The 18,094-nt window shown below is 33.7% G+C and overlaps 1 pseudogene; it reads left to right on the top strand.

The window, feature by feature from the left end:
• The first annotated feature begins 8,560 nt into the window (after nt 1-8,560).
• On the top strand, nt 8,561-9,888 carry LOC104655398 (annotated as a pseudogene).
• Nucleotides 9,889-18,094: the final 8,206 nt, after the last annotated feature.

Raw genomic sequence — 18,094 nt, 5'->3', positions numbered from 1 at the left:
CCTTGTCATTTTGCTTTGCATTTCTCTGATGATCAGTGATGTCGAGCTTTTTTTTTTTTTCTTCAAATATTTTTTGGCCCCATTATGTTGTCTTTTGAGAAGTGTGTGTTCATATCCTTTGTCTACTTTTTAATGAGGTTATTGTAAATTTGTTTAAGTTCCTTATAGATGCTGGATATTAGACCTTTGTCAGGTGGATAGATTGCCAAAATTGTCTACCATTCTATAGGTTGTCTCTATACTTTGTTGACAGTTTCTTTTGCTATGCAGAAGCTTTTTAGTTTAATTCGATCCCAATTATCAAAGTTTGCTTTATTTCAATTGCTTTTGGCATCTTCATCGCGAAATCTTTGCCCATGCCTAAGTGCTGAATGGTAGTGCCTAGGTTTTCTCCTAGGGGGTTTATAGCTTTGCGTTTTATATTTATGTCTTTAACCCAACCTCAGTTGATTTTTGTATATGGTGTAAGGAAGAGTTCCAGTTTTAATTTTTTGCATATGGCTAGCCAGTTCTCCCAGCACCATTTATTTAATAGGGAATCTTTTCCCCATTGCTTGTTTTTGTCAGTTTTGTCGAAGATCGAATAGTTGTTGGTGTGCGATCTTAATCTCTGCTTTCTTATTTCTTATTGGTTTATGTGCCTGTTCTCATGCCAGTACCTGTTTTGGTTACTGTAGTCCAGTAGTTTAGTTTGAACTCAGATATGGTAATGTCTCCAGTTTTGTTCCTTCTGCTTAGGATCAGCTTGGCTATTTGGGCTCATTTTTGTTCCATGTGAATTTTAAAATAGGTTTTCTAATCCTGTGAAGAACATCAATGGTAGTTTAATGGGAATAGCATTAAATCTCTAAGTTACTTTGGTCTCTATGGCCATTTTCAAAACATTGATTCTTACTATCCATGAGCATGGATTTTTTTTTTTCTATTTGATTGTGTTATCTCTGATTTCTTTGAGCAGTGGTATGTAGTTCTCCTTGAAGAGCTTCTTTTCTTCCCTTGTTAGTTGGATTCTTAGGTATTTTATTCTTTTTACGGCAATCGTAAATGGGAGTTCATTCATAATTTGGCTCTAAGGTTGCCTGTTATTGGCGTATAGGAATGCTAGCGATTTTTGCACATTGATTTTGTATCCTGAGACTTTGCTGATGTTGCTTATCAGCTTAAAAGACTTTTGTCGTGAGATGATGGGGTTTTCTAGATATAGGATCATGTCAACTGCAAACTAAGATAGTTTGACTTCCCTTCTTCCTACTGGAATATTTTTTTTTTTCTCTTGTCTAATTACCCTAGCCAGAGCTTCCAATACTGTATTAAATAGGACTGGTGAAAGAAGGCATCCTTGTCCCCACAGAGCTACAAACAACTGTTAGAGAATAATAACATCTCTACTCACATAAACTAGAATATCTAGAAGAGATGGATAAATTTCTGGACACATATACCCTCCCAAGACTGAACCAGGAAGAAATCAAATTCCTGAGTAGACCAATAATGAATTCTGAAATTGAGGCAGTGATAAACAGCCAACAACTATTTAAGAAAAACCAAGGTCAGATGGATTCACAGCTGCATTCTACCAGAGGTACAAAGAAGAACTTATACTTTTCTTACTAAAACTATTCCAAACAATTGAAAAGGAGGGACTCCTCCCTAATTCACTCTATGAGGCCAGCATCATCCTGATACCAAAAACTGGCAGAGATACAACAAAACTTCAGACCAATATCTTTGATGAATACTGATGCAAAAATTCTCAACAAAATACCTGCAAACTGACTCCAGCTGCCCATCCAAAAGTTTATCCACCATGATCAAGTTGGCTTTATGCAAAGTTGGTTCAATATATGCAAATCAATAAATGTGATTCATAACATAAATAGAACTAAAGAGAAAAACTACATGCCATCAATAAATGCAGAAAAGACCTTCGATAAAATTCAACATCCTTCAGGTTAAAAAGTCTCAATTAGGCAGTGCATGGTGGTTCACGCCTGTAATCCCAACACTTTGGGAGACTAAGGCAGGAGGAACACCTGAAGTCAGGAGTTTGAGACCAGTCTGACCAACATGGAGAAACCCCATCTTTACTAAAAATACAAAAAATTAGTCAGGTGTAGTGGTGCATGCCTGTAATCCCAGCCTCTTGGAAGGCCGAGGCAGGAGAATTGCTTGAACACAGGAGGCAGAGGTTGAGGTGAGCCAAGATCACACCATTGCACTCCAGCCTGGGCAACAAAAATGAAACTACATCTCAAAAAGAAAGAAAAAGAAAAGCCTCAATTAGCTAGGTATTTAAGGGACAGGGACATACTTCAAAATAATAAGAGACATGTATGACAAACCCACAGCCAATATTATACTGAATGGGCAAACACTGGAAGTATTCCCCTTGAAAACTGGCACAAGAGCTGTTTAAATACATTATGATAGGCTGTATTAAATTTAATGAATGACACACAGTTTTTAAGAGAATGAGATCAAAGATGGAAAATTTTTGAGAATAGTGAAATTAAAAATCGGGTTTCAAAGCACAAATTTTGTGTGCCTAGAAAACAGCCACAATTCTGTCATTCAGATTCTTAATATGATTATTTCCGGGGAGTGAGAAACATCTGGTTCAAATCAAAGGGGTAGTGGACTACATGCCAGAAAATGCATTTTACTTTTGACTTTATTTACATTTGAAATGATGAAATTAACTGTTTTTATAAAAAACAGGACTTATCATTAAATTATGAGGAAGAAAAAGGTTATAGAGATTGCTGTTTTTTTTAAATTAAACATCTCAAAGTAAAAAATTCAGTGGGTTTTTATTGCTGAATGAAAATTTATCTATGTCTTATAAAAAATAATGGGGATTATACTTCCTCCTATGCCTCAAGGACTAATCTTCCCCAAATCCTTTATTTGCAGAGTCTGAAATTATAGGATTCATTTATATTACTGAGCTCCTTCTATGTTCCAGGTATTGTTGTGGAGCCCCCACTGTGCTCCAGTCATTATTTTGTGTGCTTGAGATAAAGCAAAAAACAAGATTAGCAAGAGGCAAAATTTCCTGTCCTCATGGAACTTATATTCTAAGGGAGGAGTGATTAAAAATATGATTGCAATAGACATTCACAGGACATTCTACCCAACAACTACAGATTAAAAGTAAAAGGATGAAGAAAGATACACCATGCTAACACTACTTTTAAAGCTGAAGTATTTTTATTAGTTTCAGACAAACTATACTGACTTCAGCAACAAACGAAAAAACTAATTAGGGATAACGAGCAACTTTACGAAAGATAAAGGAATTGATTTCCAAGAATCCAATAAAATTGTAAGTGTGTGTATAACTAACAATATACCATCAAAATATTTTAGACAAAAAGTGTTAGAAATAAAAGAAGGCGGAGCATGGCGGCTCATGCTTGTAATGCCAGCATTATGGGAGGCCAAGGCATGCAGTCATGAGGTCAGAAGTTCGAGACTACCCTGACCAACATAGTGAAACTCCGTCTCTACTAAAAATGCAAAAATTATCCAGGCATGTGTCTGTAATCCCAGCTACTCAGGAGGCTGAGGCAGGAGAATCACTTGAACCTGGGAGGCGGGGGTTGCAGTGAGCCAAGATCATGCCCCTGCACTCCAGTCCGGGCCACAGAGCCAGACTCTGCCTCGAAATAAATAAATAAATAAATAAATAAATAAATAAATAAATACAAATCCATTATTATAATCAAAGACTTCAACACCTTTCTTCATAGATAAAGTAGATTTAAAAAAAAAAATTGACCTGAACACCACTGTCAACTTGATCTCATCGGATTTTGTAGAATACTCCATTTAACAATAGCATAATACACATTTTTCTGAAGCTCGTGTGGATCACATATGACACATCTAATGCACTTAAACACATTTAAAAGAGAAGAAATCATACAATGTATGCTGTCAGACATGATAGCATTAAACAGTAAATTAATAACAGAAGAAGAGCTGGAAAACCCTCAAGTATTTGGAAATTAACACACATCTAAATAACACATGGGATAACAAAAAAGTCTCACAGAAAATAAATCAAAGTAGATAAAAATAAAAATTATCCTACCAATTTTTGTTAGTGTAGCAAATGCATTACACAGGGTCAAATTTGTAGTCTTAAGTGCATATTTTAGAAAAACATAAAGGTAAGATATCAATAATTGAAACTTTTATCATACAAAATCAAAGAAAAACTTAAACTTAAAGAATATAGAGGAAAAGAAATCATAAAAATTAACACGGAAATAGAAAAACAAATGCTGTATATTCTCACTTATAAGTGAGAGCCAAGCATTAAGTGTACATAGATATGAAGATGGGTACAATAGACACTGGGGACTACTAGAGAGGGAGGAGAGAAAGAGGGATGTCAACTGAAAAATGACCTATTGGATTCTATGCTCACTACCTGGATGATGTTATCATTCATACTCCAAACCTCAGTATCACATAATATACCCATGTAACAAATGTCATGTGTACCCCCTAAATCTAAAATAAAGTTAAAAATATATTTTTAAATTAAAGCAGAAATGAATGAAATTAAAAACAGGAAAACAATAGAGAAAATCAATAAAACCAAATGCTGGTTCTTTAAACAGGTAAAGGAAACTGATATACTTCCTGTGAGGTTAATTCAGGAAGAAGGAAAAGGAGAAGAGAATGAGGAAAGAACAAGAAGGAAAAAAGAAGGTAGAGAAGGGAGACGAGGAGTAGGAAGAGAAGAAGAATTATTTAAAATTCCTACTTCACAAATGAAAGATATGTCTTTACTAATAACTCATGACATTCATAGGATAATATGATTATACTATAAACAACTTTATGCTAATATAGTTGATAATTTAGGTGAAATTGATCAATTTCTTCAATGACAAAAAGTAACAAAACCCAAACAAGAGAAATACATAACCTATTAATATATCTATTGATGCCAATTACTTTAATAGAGGAGGCCTATATCTATAAAAGTAATTATAAATGATAGCCTGACAAATAGTGCCAGGTCCAGATGTGTTCACCAGCGATTCTTCGAAATAATTATAATGTAAATGCTATGATTTTTTTTCTGGAAATTAGAAGCTTAGAGAACACTTCTAACTCATTATATGAGTTCTGCCTTACCCTAATACCAAAAACAGATAACAATGTTTAAATAAAAGTAAACTATAGGACAATATACCTCAAGAACATAGACTTAGACTTCGTCAACAAAATAACAACAAATTCACCACTATATAGAATAATTATACATCATGCCACATAGGATTATTTCTGGCATGTAAGACCAGTCAATAATTCAAAACTCAATTAGTGGAATCCACCACTCCAACTAACTTAAAATAGAATATTCAGGTCCAGATCTAACTAAATATGTACAGGGGCTATGTGGGAAACTATGTGGGAAACTATAAAATAAGAATAAGAATAAGAATTCAAACTTCTAAATATATGGAGAATACCTTTCATGCTCATAGATTAGAATTCTCTCTCTCTCTCTGTATGTGTATATGTGTATGTGTGTGTGTGTATATCTATATCTATATCTATATCTATATATCTATCTATATATATATATAGATATATATATTTTTTTCCAAGACAGGTTCTTGGTTTGTTGCCCAGGCAGGAGTGCAGTGCCACCATCTTGGCTCACTGCAACCTCCGCCTCCCAGGTTCAAGCAATTCTTCTGCCTTGGCCTCCTGAGTAGCTGGGATTATAGGCGCCCGCCACCACGCCTAGCTAATTTTTGTATTTTTAGTAGAGACGGGGTTTTGCCATGTTGGCCAGGCTGGTCTTGAACTCCTGACCTCATGACCCACCCACCTTGGCCTCCCAAAGTGCTGGGATTACAGGTGTGAGCCACTGCACCCGGCCTCTCAATATTTCTATGATGGCAATTTTTCCCAACTAGATGTGTACCATCAATGCAATACCAATCCACAATCCAGAAAATTATATTGTAAGTATGAATGAACTAATTCTAATGTTTATATGGAGAGGCAAAAGGCCTAGAATGACCAACAACTAAAGAGAAGAAGACTGGAGTACTGAAACTATTCCATTTCAAAGCTCACTGTAAATTTATGTGCACTGGTCAAAGAAGAAACATATATCATTGTAAATGATCATAAAGTCTAGATTTAGAATGATACAAACATAGACAACTATTCAACAGAAGAGAAGACAAAATTAATACAGAAAGGTAAACTTTGTAATAAGTTTTTCTGGAACATTTGGAAATCCACATGAAAAACAAACAAATCTGGACACAGAACTTACACCTTATACAGAAATTAACTCAAAATCAATTACAGACCTAAAACTATAATGCAAAGCTATACCATTTTAAATAAAAATCAGCAAAATATTGACATGATTTTGGATTTGTCAATTAACTTGTAGATACAACACCAATAATAGGCTGCATGAAAGAAAAAAAGATAGTAAACTTTATTAAAATTATTAACTACTCTACTGTTAAAGAGAATTAAAAACCAGCTACACTGTAGGAAAAAATACTTGCAAAACATATCTGATAAAATATTTGTATCCAAAATAGATAAATAAATTTTAAAATTAAATAATTAAAAATAAAAAATGCACAAAATTCTGATACCTAAATAGATAATATATACAAACTATAGATAAGCATAGGAAAAGATGCTCCATATTATTAGTCAGTAGATAAATGCAAATTAAAACCAAAATGAGATACTACTACATATCTATCACAACAACAACAAAAAAATCTAACCATATCATTATATATAGCAACAGAGTCTCTTATTCATAGCTGTTGGGAATGTCAAATGGTACAACCACTTTGAAAAACATTTTGGCTGTTTTTACAAAGTTAAGCAAGTCTTGCCATACAATCTAGTTATTATGCTCCTAGGTAATTATCCAACTGATTTAAAAATTATATCCATGCAGAAGTCTGCATGTTAACATTTAAAGCAGCGTTACTCATAAACAACAAAAATTGGAAGCAACAAAGATGTCCTTCAATAAGGGAAAGTCTAAACCACAGTTAATCCATACAATGATGTATTATTTTTCAACCAAAAATACTGTGCTATCAATCATTAAAAGCATAGATGAATCTTGAATGCATGATGCTAAATGAAAGCAGCCAGTCTAAAAACTGCATACTATGGTTGTAATGACAGGACTTTATAGAAAAGGCAAAACATAGAAATAGTATAATTAACAGTGATTGTCAGTGGCTAGTGGTTTGGGGTTGAAGGAACATTGAATAGGTGAAGCATGGATTTCATAGGCTGGTGAAACTATTCTGTATTATACTTAATGGTAAATAAAAGATATTATGCATTTATTAAATCCAAAACTTTATAGCCCCCAAAAGCAAACCTTACTGTATTCACATTTAACATATCATTTGTGTAGCTGGAGATATCAAGATGAATATGGAATATTAAAAAGGCTCTAAATGTATTACAAATGTATAAATGCCATGGTGGAAGAAGGTGCTAATCTAAGAAAACTTGAAAGTGAGTAGTGATTGTAAAATGAAAGGCAAAAAGAATTATACATAGCATTCTACTTGATAAAGTTTCTTTTCTTTCTTTCTTTCTTTCTTTCTTTCTTTCTTTCTTTCTTTCTTTCTTTCTTTCTTTCTTTCTTTCTTTCTTTCTTTTTTTTTTTTTTTTTTTTGACACAGTCTTGCTGTGTCACCCAGGCTGGAGTGCAGTGGCTAGATCTCGGATCACTGCAACCCCTTCCTGCCAGGTTCAAGCGATTCTCCTACCTCAGCCTCCTGAGTAGCTGGGACTACAGGTGCGTTCCACCCTGCCCGGCTAATTTTTTGTTTGTTTGTTTGTTTTGGTGTTTTTAGCAGAGATGGGGTTTCACTGTGTTGGCCAGGGTGGTCTCGATTCCTGACCTCATGATCAGCCCTCCTTGGCCTCCCAAAATGCTGGGATTACAGGCATGAGCCACAGCGCCCATTCACGATAAAGCTGTTTTTCGTAAGGGCAAAGCTGAGCAGTTTTGAAAGCACTAAATATGCCTACTGAAATTAAGCAAGTATGGAAATGGATGCCAGATAGAGAGAATTAGGTTTCTCGCTGTTAGAATTGGAGGTTAGACTTGAGCAAATTGAAAAGGCTATAATTATCAATGCCTTAATGAATTAGCGCTGAAGAAACCAGTGTGGAATGTTCCAATTAATATAGGTAAAAATGTTTACATACAGAAATATTTATAGATATATTTCTATACATGGGTTATTATACAAACATACATGCCTCTGCTCTGTCAGCTTAGAGGGCCTAGAAGAAACAACACTTTTTTTTTTCCACTCTCAGTCTTACTCAGCCTGGTCTCTTTTGCCAGGAAGACTCATTACATATGGTGCAGAAACAGACATGCTTAAATGCATTCACATGGAATTGGAGCCTATATAGGATGATCAAACACATCTAATAAAGAATCAAACTTAACTCTAGAAATCAAAAGAAAAAATGAAAGGAGTATGGTTTTTAAATGAAGAGGGAATATGGCTGGATGGGCAGGAAAACTCTCAATATACTTTTGAATACTAACTCACCACTCAGATGTACAAAGCCACCTAGGAAAGACAGAATATATGTGCCCCTCAGCATCCGGGATGGGGAAGCAAAGCAGTATGGAGGCTGGGAGGTGAAGTGCGAGCTCTCCGGACAGTGGCTCGCTCACGCCATCCAGACCGTAAGATTTACTCATGAATCGTTGACTGCCCTTGAAATTCCTAATGACCTGTTACAGACCATCCAGGATCTCATTTTGGATTTCTGAGTACCTTGCGTAATGGTCACATTGCAGCACACGGCGGAAGAAATAAAGAGATTAGCTGAAAAAGAAGACTGGATTGTTGATATTGAAAAACTGACTTCTCTACCATGTCAGTTTGAACAGTGCATCGTGTGTTCTCTGCAGTCACTGAAGGGGGTTCTGGAGTGTAAGCCGGGAGAGGCCAGTGTCTTTCAACAACCTAAAACACAGGAGGAGGTTTGCCAACTAAGCATTAATATAATGCAGGTTTTTACACACTGTTGAGCATCAAGCCTGATGCAGATATAGATACTACACATCTCTCTGTTGATGTTTCTTCCCCTGATTTGTTTGGAAGTATCCATGAAGACTTCAGCTTGACCTCTGAACAGCGCCTTTTGATAGTCCTAAGTAATTACTGCTATCTAGTACGTCACACCTTCCTAAATATCGCAGAACATTTTGAAAAGCACAACTTCCAGGGAATAGAAAAAATAACACAGGTTAGTATGGCCTCATTGAAAGAACTAGATTAAAGACTTTTTGAAAATTACATCGAGTTGAAAGCAGATCCCATCGTTAGCTACTTAGAACCTGGAATTTATGCAGGATATTCTGATTGTAAAGACTGCCTGCTTCCAAAAGGTGTCAGAAACTATTTAAAAGAAGCACTGGTGAATATAATTGCCATGCATGCAGAGGTGTTCACTATTTCCAAAGAACTGGTCCCTCGGGTACTGTTCAAGGTGACAGAAGCAGTTTCTGAAGAGCTCAGTCGACTGATGCAATGTGTTTCATCCTTCAACAAAATGGAGCTCTACAGGCAAGACTTGAAATCTGTGCTTTAAGGGACACTGTGGCTGTTTACCTGACACCTGAAAGCAAGTCAAGTTTTAAGCAGGCCTGGGAAGCCCTGCCCCAGCTTTCCAGTGGAGCAGATAAAAAGTTACTGGAAGAGCTCCTGAACAAGTTCAAGAGCAGCATGCACTTGCAGCTCACCTATTTCCAAGCAGCTTCTTCAACCATGATGAAAACATAAACACCTGCCAAATAAAGGAAGTCCAGGAAAATAACAAGGCTAAGCACTAGCTTTTATCATTCTCACTCACTCTTAATTTGATGTGCGTCACTTCACATCCACGTGTTGCAGTCCCTGAGGCCCTGTATGTTATCTGCGATGCAGTGTGAGTGCCGGTCACTGTGTTACGCTCGCAGGTGTTGGAGGGGCAGCCGCAGACTTCAGGGTCCCCTAAAGGAAAGACCAGGCTCCTCGTGGACGGCTAAGTCCCTGCCCGCCGTTGCCCCCTCTTTCAGCAGGTTACTTTCTCTCTGCCACCTATTACCCGGTGAAGAATCTCGCTCAGTAGCTGGAAGAATGCTGCTCTCACACAGTCTCTTCTCTGAAACTTCAGGATGCTCCTTGGTCACCAGGCAGTGGGAGCTGTAGACCAGCTGTGTGCACTTTCCCCACATTTACTGCTAACTGGCTTTACTGGAATAGGTTCAGGTCACTGTGACTTCTCTCACAAATCAACTGCCCACCCAACTCCATCATACCGTTGAATCTGAAAACTGAGGAATTCTCTATTTGTAGTCGGCTTGTCAAGGTTTTCAAAATTTTCTAAGGTTATTTTAAAGTCTCCTTTTTTAAAAGCTAAAATTAATGTCCTCATCAATGCAAGTATTTTTAGAGCACAGTGTAGCCATGTACAGTTTCCATTATTTAAAATAAATAAATGTGTTGGTTCATTTGATGTATGGGGGAAATCATAGTAACTGGAAATGAAAGTTTAATCTTTTACAAATGTGCTTGATAAAGCTGTTAAGAAATACAGAGAATATTGTCTTTCCTAAGTATGTTAACTGTTGTATCTAACTCAACTATGAGCTAAATTTAAAAACTGCCACCATGAATGTTTGTGTTATTTTAAATATCTAGTGCAGCACATTCAGCCAATAAAGAATCTGCCTTTAATGTAAATTGTAATTTACTTGAAAAAAAAAGACAGAATATATATATGTCACATATATACACATATATACAAATATATATGTCACATATATACACATATATATGAATATATATATATACAATCATAATTTAATGATGGAGTAATGCCCAGCTCAGTGCTTATTATCTCATCATGCTTTGCCTTAAAGAAGAGATTCTCTCCTTCTCATAAAGTAGATGGAAGTGGAATTCTGCTTCATTCATGGGAGATCTTTCAGATAATTGACTATTTCTGCTAGTACTGTTACTGTTATTAACTCCTGGTAAACATAATGTTCACCTATTAGTAAATAATACTCTTGCATTCAGAATTAGAATCTATAAATCTCAATTGTATAGTTTCTTCAAGAATATATGTTCAAGCTCTTCAATTAAACATGGAGATTCTAATTAATCCAACTAGTAGAAGTAAGCATAATATAATTTCTAAAAAGAAAACAACAATCTTAAAGGAACAAGTTCCCCTGTAGCTCCAAAGCACTATTTTAATTTCTCTCTTTATATTAAAATTCAAAAGAGAGAGTATGCAAAAGCTTTACAGATCGCTCACATTTTTGATCCGTTTTAGTAAGAACTTGAAAAGAAGAGCAGTTAAAACAATAATGATTTCCATGGTTGTGTAACATTGGCTGTTTCTTGGAGATAATATTTTCATTCAATTATGTCTGCAAGCACCATAACTTCTATTGATGAACATGGATTGACATAGTTGTTTAAGCCTATAATGAACTAAATGTTACACAGAATACAATTTTCCTCTTCATTTACCTTAATTTATTCTAGTTGTAAATGCCATTGACTTCCATGATTACAGAATAAATCTCGCTGTAGGATCAATTACTCCTGTTTAGAATAAAACTTCAGTTGCTTTTTAAATGATATCCACTGGGTATTCCATTTTAATACTGGATCTCTAATGAATGACATACACAATTACATCTGAGCCATTTTATACATAATTATTGAAATTATGATAAACTTATTTTTCCTTACAATTCATTAATTTCACCATTTAAAAATATATACATACCTAAGCATATACTTCCAGGGCTTATTATGTAGTTTACCTATTTGTTGTTAGAATTTTTTTTCTGCAAAATAAGAATGAATATTTCTTTATGTATGAAATTTTCTAATTGATTTTCTTCTCTTCTTGAGGAAGACCAAGATCATTTAACAACTTTTGTCATCACTAATTATAATCGAAATATTTTTATTGTTCCAAGTAAAATTAAAGTTAAAAAGCAAGTCAATTTTAAGGAAACAACCTTACATATATCTTTCACTTAATACAAATATGAACTTACACATATACAGTATTTTAAACAAATGGTTTTCAAACTTTTTAGTCTCCAAGTCACTTTACTCTGTAAATAAATTATTGTGGAGCAAAAAGGGCTTTTGTTGATAGGGTTGACATCTATCAATATTTACCATATTAAGAATTAAAGCTGAGAAATTTTATAAAAATATGTATGCATACATTTCACTAGCTTTAACACCAGTGGCCTAATCACATTGTCATTTTTGTGTTTTGTTCCCTGAAAAAAAAAAAAAAGACAATTTCAAACAACTGAAATGTTCTTGAGATCCCCACACCACCAACTTGAGACTATTTGATCTACTTTAATGTAAACAGTAGTTTTACTTTGAATATGAATATGTCTATTAATTGTTATAGGCTGTAGCATATCTATATATACTAAATCTTATAAAGTTTCAAATGATGTTTTTCTTTACATAGCATCTCTAAAAGCACAATATATTGCTTTAAAATCACTTGTTTTTCTTGATCAGATAAATGTGACTAAGAAGGAGGAGGAACAGCTTTTGTTAAAGAAGATAAGGTTTTAAACTTTGCAGAAATTTTAAACCTTATCCTCAGATGCTAAAGTGTGATTTTAAATGCTATCATGATTATTGTTTTATCCAGATAATTTTAAAACTTTAGTTACATGCCAACAGTTGTTTGTTGGCAGATATCATTTACTTCAGTGTTTCTTCTGAGCAAATAAAAAAAAAAAACCTTGACGCTTTAAGATGTGATTACCAATTTTCTATTACAATTTAAATTACATACTGTTAATCATTAGCTCAATGGATAAACTGCTAGTTCTGCTAGAGAAAAAAATAATAATATATATTGGTATGTGTGAAATAAATATATGTAATGCCATAAATGTGTGTATATATGTATAGGTATCTAGATGCAGATAGAGAGATAGATTATAGATAGATAGATAGATAGATAGATAGATAGATAGATAGATAGATAGATAGTTAGATAGTTGTGATGTTTATACTAATGCAATGTAGAAAAATTAAATGCCTAACTGCTTTTCAGTAAATGTATGTCTGTTCTACTACTGGTACCCTAAGTAACTGACATTGCTTTAACAATGGAATGAACTAAAAGGCTTGTTTATGGTGGGAATATCAGGATTGCCAAATTTATTGATAACAGGGATTAAAAATAAAGTGTTTTGTAAAGGAAAGCGCAGAGATTATGAGAATATTTAAAATGAAACTGATAATTTAGACTGAGTGACAATTGGGCAGTGAAGCAGAAATAATATTTCAAATAATCTGATAGATGAGTAGACACTGGACAGTGCATAGATGGAATGGTCTTTCTTACAGAGAAAAAAGCTGATATCAGAGAGTATTTACATAAAGCTAACAAAACTTGCCAATGACTAGGGTGAATAAGTTCAGAGTGACATAAGAAGAGACTGCAGAGGTGAGCAGATATTAGATATTAAAGGAATGTGGGTAATTTTTTCTCTATATTTATATTAGAAACTATGTAACACTGTTCTCGGATGAAAAACAGATTGTATGTGTTTGTGAACATGAAGGGTGATAAAATTATGAACTAACTGAAGATGCCAAGTGCAGACTAGGAACAAGACCTAACTGAGACAAACTAATTCATAAGCTATGTTACATATAATTGCTGTTGTCAGTGTGCTCATGACTATAATTTAATATGCCCATAGTCTTTAATTCTACTCAAATTTATAGCCTATTTGTGGGAAGGGAGTAAAATATTTATTAGGGAATTAGGAAACAGACATTGGCTGAAGTATTAAAATATACAGAATATTAAATATATGGTAATTTTGTCATTTTACTCTTTTCTCAGAAAGCTGGCTTTTTCTTTTTAAGACTGTACAAACAAATCTAGTCTTTATTCATAAAATTCTAAAAAGGCATATTTATCAAAGTCTCTTTTCCCTTGGCTTCCATGCCTGGTGTACATGTATTCACAAACATGCTTAATACAGTGTTTATATCTATAATTATCCAGTTTGATCATTTTATCTAAACAGAAATAGATAAAAGTAAAATATTAACACTTGCTTTTATTACATTTGCATAAATGTCAGGTAGACCTACTAAACATCTATCAAGGCCTACTACCTTGTAAGGGTGATTATCATAAGCGGACATACAAAGGTTTTTTTAGAGCTGTGAAATTTTGACTGTCTTCCTAGTTCATGTTTATTTCCTTTGAAATACATTATTGGCTGAAGTTTTTTGCCAGTCTTGATTCTTGCCACCAGGAACACAAATTTTTTTTAAAAGAAAAACTTTATCTGAAAAAAAAAATTAACAACTTACATTATTTTTAAAAAAAAAAAAAGACATAAATGTCAATCACATGAATAAATAAAATAAAAGGGGGGAAGTAAAGCAATTAAAAAATAATTTTCATGAATTGTTAGGGTAAATGGTAGAGTAAGCACCTCTGGAAATTATCTTACAAAAGCAATACTAAAACTGACAAAATAAAATATTAGAATTAACTTCTTCAGAGCTCTAGAAAATTTGTCAAAGGTTTGTAGCCATTCAGGGAGTGGTTATTAAAACACACACACACAAAAACGGCTGAGTCTTGGTAAGAACAGGCAGCTTCACGATGTTTTAATTTGTTTTATTCCCATATCACCCTGTCTAGCCCTGTAGTAGCCATAAAAACCAACAGACCATAATTATGGTGAAGCCAATTGCCTCGCAGCCACCAATGGGAACAGAATGGAATTACAACTGCTTTCGAGACTGCTTAGAGCTTAAGGAAGAAAGAAAAAGTAAAGCAGACTAAAGTGAATCATCTGATACCTGGGGATGAGGGCCAATTACAGTGTAAAATTGGGATGATTAAGTGAAATTGGAGCAGAAGCTTGATAGAGCTATGAGAACTAATCTAGAGCTTTCCAGACAAATAGAAAAGGAGTAATGGCCCTAAAGTGAGGTGTGCTGACATTTCCCAACAACAGCAAGCTCCAGGAAGGGAGTGGATGGATAATCAGGGAGTGTTAAAAGAGATCAGTGAGTTAGGTTCAGAGGTAGGAGGATAACAACAACTCACTGCTGATTTTATGTAGAATATTGAACTAAAATACCTTGAACATATAAATATGATTGTCTTTGATCCATAAAACGTTAAATTCAATTTTTAATTGAGGTAAAATATACTATTAATTTCATATTTCCTTTGCCCTTAGGAAGCAACTGGTCATGGTTCTTTGCTTGGTGAGGTGACCCAAACATTCATTGCCGAGGAGTCTGGACCACTGGTATTGTCCTGCCTGAACTACGTTGTTACAGGTTTTCATTGACTTTAATCATAAGACATGGTAGGACTAAGAAATATCCTAAGGCATCCCCTGTATCCCAGACATACTCCTTCTTACCTCCACTGTGTAGTAGGGGCATTATTTCCCACTGGCAATTCAGTATAAATCACCCAGTCAGTACAGTAACTCACTTCTTTGTTGATTCAGAGGCACGGGAAACACGAAGTGGCATGGCGGCAGTATTAACTTCTAGTTCAATACAATTATTGTTGTGTCTCTTGGTGGAATATTTCTTTTTCTTTGAAACTAAGAAGAATTTTGCAAGTGAATATCTAGGGCTAATGACACTCCCCTTTTTGCCCCTTGACTGAACCTGTAAATCCTGGATTTGAGGGAAAGTAAACAGCATTATAGATTGGGTGCTGATTTGGGTCATATACAAACTCCTGGAGAACTTTTTCCCACCCTGCAAGGTATCAGCACTTACACAGCAATGTAAGTTAGTCTTCACAAGGCTGTACCATCATTCTATCAAGTCAGCTGTTTCAGAATGATGAGGAGCATGAGAAGGCCAGTGAACTCCATGAGTATGAACCTATTGCTACATTTCATTTGCAAGTCTCATTGTACCGCCCACAGAGAGGGTTTTCCTTCACTGGTATCCATTAAGAATATCCTGGAAATGAGTTGCAACTGTCCACTTTGGTAATCTTCTCTATACAATGGCCAATATTAGGTCTTCAAATCCATTGTTTTTTTCATTTATTTAGGTTATGTTCTGTCTCTTTGGGAAGTAGTGTGTGGTTTAAATGTAAAGATCTTACCCACTTTTTACTTCATTCTTATGTGATCAATTTGTTAAAATGGATATTTTTCATATTTTATTATTCCATTATAAAAAAATTATATTAAGTATTTATTTTGCTACGTTGCACAATTTATTTCATAGTACCACTTTTTTTGTAAACAACTTAAGATTTGTTCATGTTTAGAATAATGATGCATTTGAATAAATAATTTTTTGGTCTTTCTAATTGTTGCAGTTTTTTCTTTTATTTATTGTCCTATTACTCTGGGTAGCCTGCCTGGTTTAATGTTGAGTAGGAGTACTGAAGGCAGACATCTGTTATTTTTGATTTTTACTTGCCGTGAAGTTAGTGTGAAAGTATGTAATATTTTATCATTAAATATTTCATTAATTCTAGGCTTTTAGTAAACTTTCTTTGAAATTCTGGGGGAGTTCTATTTCTAATTGATTGTGAGTTTTGTTTTCTTTTGCAATGTTACATACTGCCAAATGTTATCTATACATCTATAAAGATGATTATATATTTATTCTTCTTGAGTTTCTTAATATAGTAAATAAACGATTAATTTTCAAATGTTATAGCAACCGCAGTTAATTTATAAGACCCTTTAATATATTGATAAATTTAAATTTGCAATTGTTCTTTAAAAAATTTCCCTATATTTATGAGGAATAATATTTTGTAATTTTATTTCCTTGTAACATTTTTGTCAAGGTTTGATAAGTCAAACTTACTGAGCTCAGCAAGTAATTTTAATAATGTTATCAACACCTTTACTTAAAAAAATTTATACAGACCAGTATAAAATCTTTTAATATTATATGGTAATCCCATGTGAAATATATTGGTATTGATATATCTTTGTGAGAATTTTTAAGTACATACATGTTTGCTTTAAAAAATACAATGCTTTTCATATTTTCTATTTTTATTTCTGTTTTGACATGTTGTATTTTACATACATTATTCATTTTAAAATTATTACCATTTAGAGTTGTTTATAATATTCTTTTATTCTTTAAAATTTTTTAATACATTTAATGTCTATAGGATCTATAGGATATTCCTCCCCCACCACACCCCAGCATTGGAGATTTGCATATTCTCTGTTTCTTAAACACTATTGCTGTGCAGCTATTGATTTTATTAATCCTTTCATAGAAAGAAAGTTTGGCTCTAAGACTGTCCATTTTCTCTCTCATAAATTTGTACTGTTATTCTTCATCTATTTATTTTAAGTGAAATGAACAATCCAGATTTGTTTTTGTTTTAGTTTGTTTGCTCTATATAGTTTTTTTATGGTAGAATCTTAGAAAATGTATTGTAAATCTTTTTTATTTTCTATTTTCATCTTGGAAAGCAATATATTTTATTTTACATATTATTTAGCTTTATTCCATATATCAAATATGCTGTGCTTTAATTATCCTTTAGTTAAGAATAATGTCAGTTAATTGTGATTGGTTAATTCTTGACTTATATATTGTGTTGCCTAACTTTAAAATATGTATAGGTATCTTATTGTCTAGCTATCTTATTGTCATTAATTTATAATTTTATCCCACTTTGTTATAGAATATATTTTGTATCTTTTCAGTCCTTTGAAATGTATTAAGACTTGTTGAATTGTCCAGCAAATTGATTATCTGGTGAAAATTCCATACACACAATATAAGGATGTGTTGCAGTTTTTTGTCTTCTTTAAAAGTCTATTAGATTAATTTGATAGTGCTATTCAAGTCTTCTATATCTTAAGTCATTTGTTTTTCTTTTTTTTAATCGATTACTGGTATGATCTTTTAAATTATTTAGTTCTTATGGAGGATTATTTTATTTTTTTCTTTAGACTTGTCAGTTTTTGCTTCATTTTTTTCAAGTTACTTTATTG

This window comes from Rhinopithecus roxellana, chromosome 6, assembly GCF_007565055.1.
Source record: "Rhinopithecus roxellana isolate Shanxi Qingling chromosome 6, ASM756505v1, whole genome shotgun sequence".
NCBI lineage: Eukaryota > Metazoa > Chordata > Mammalia > Primates > Cercopithecidae > Rhinopithecus > Rhinopithecus roxellana.
The sequence above is the reverse complement of the archived record's forward strand: the minus strand, read 5'-3'. Positions and strand labels throughout refer to the sequence as shown.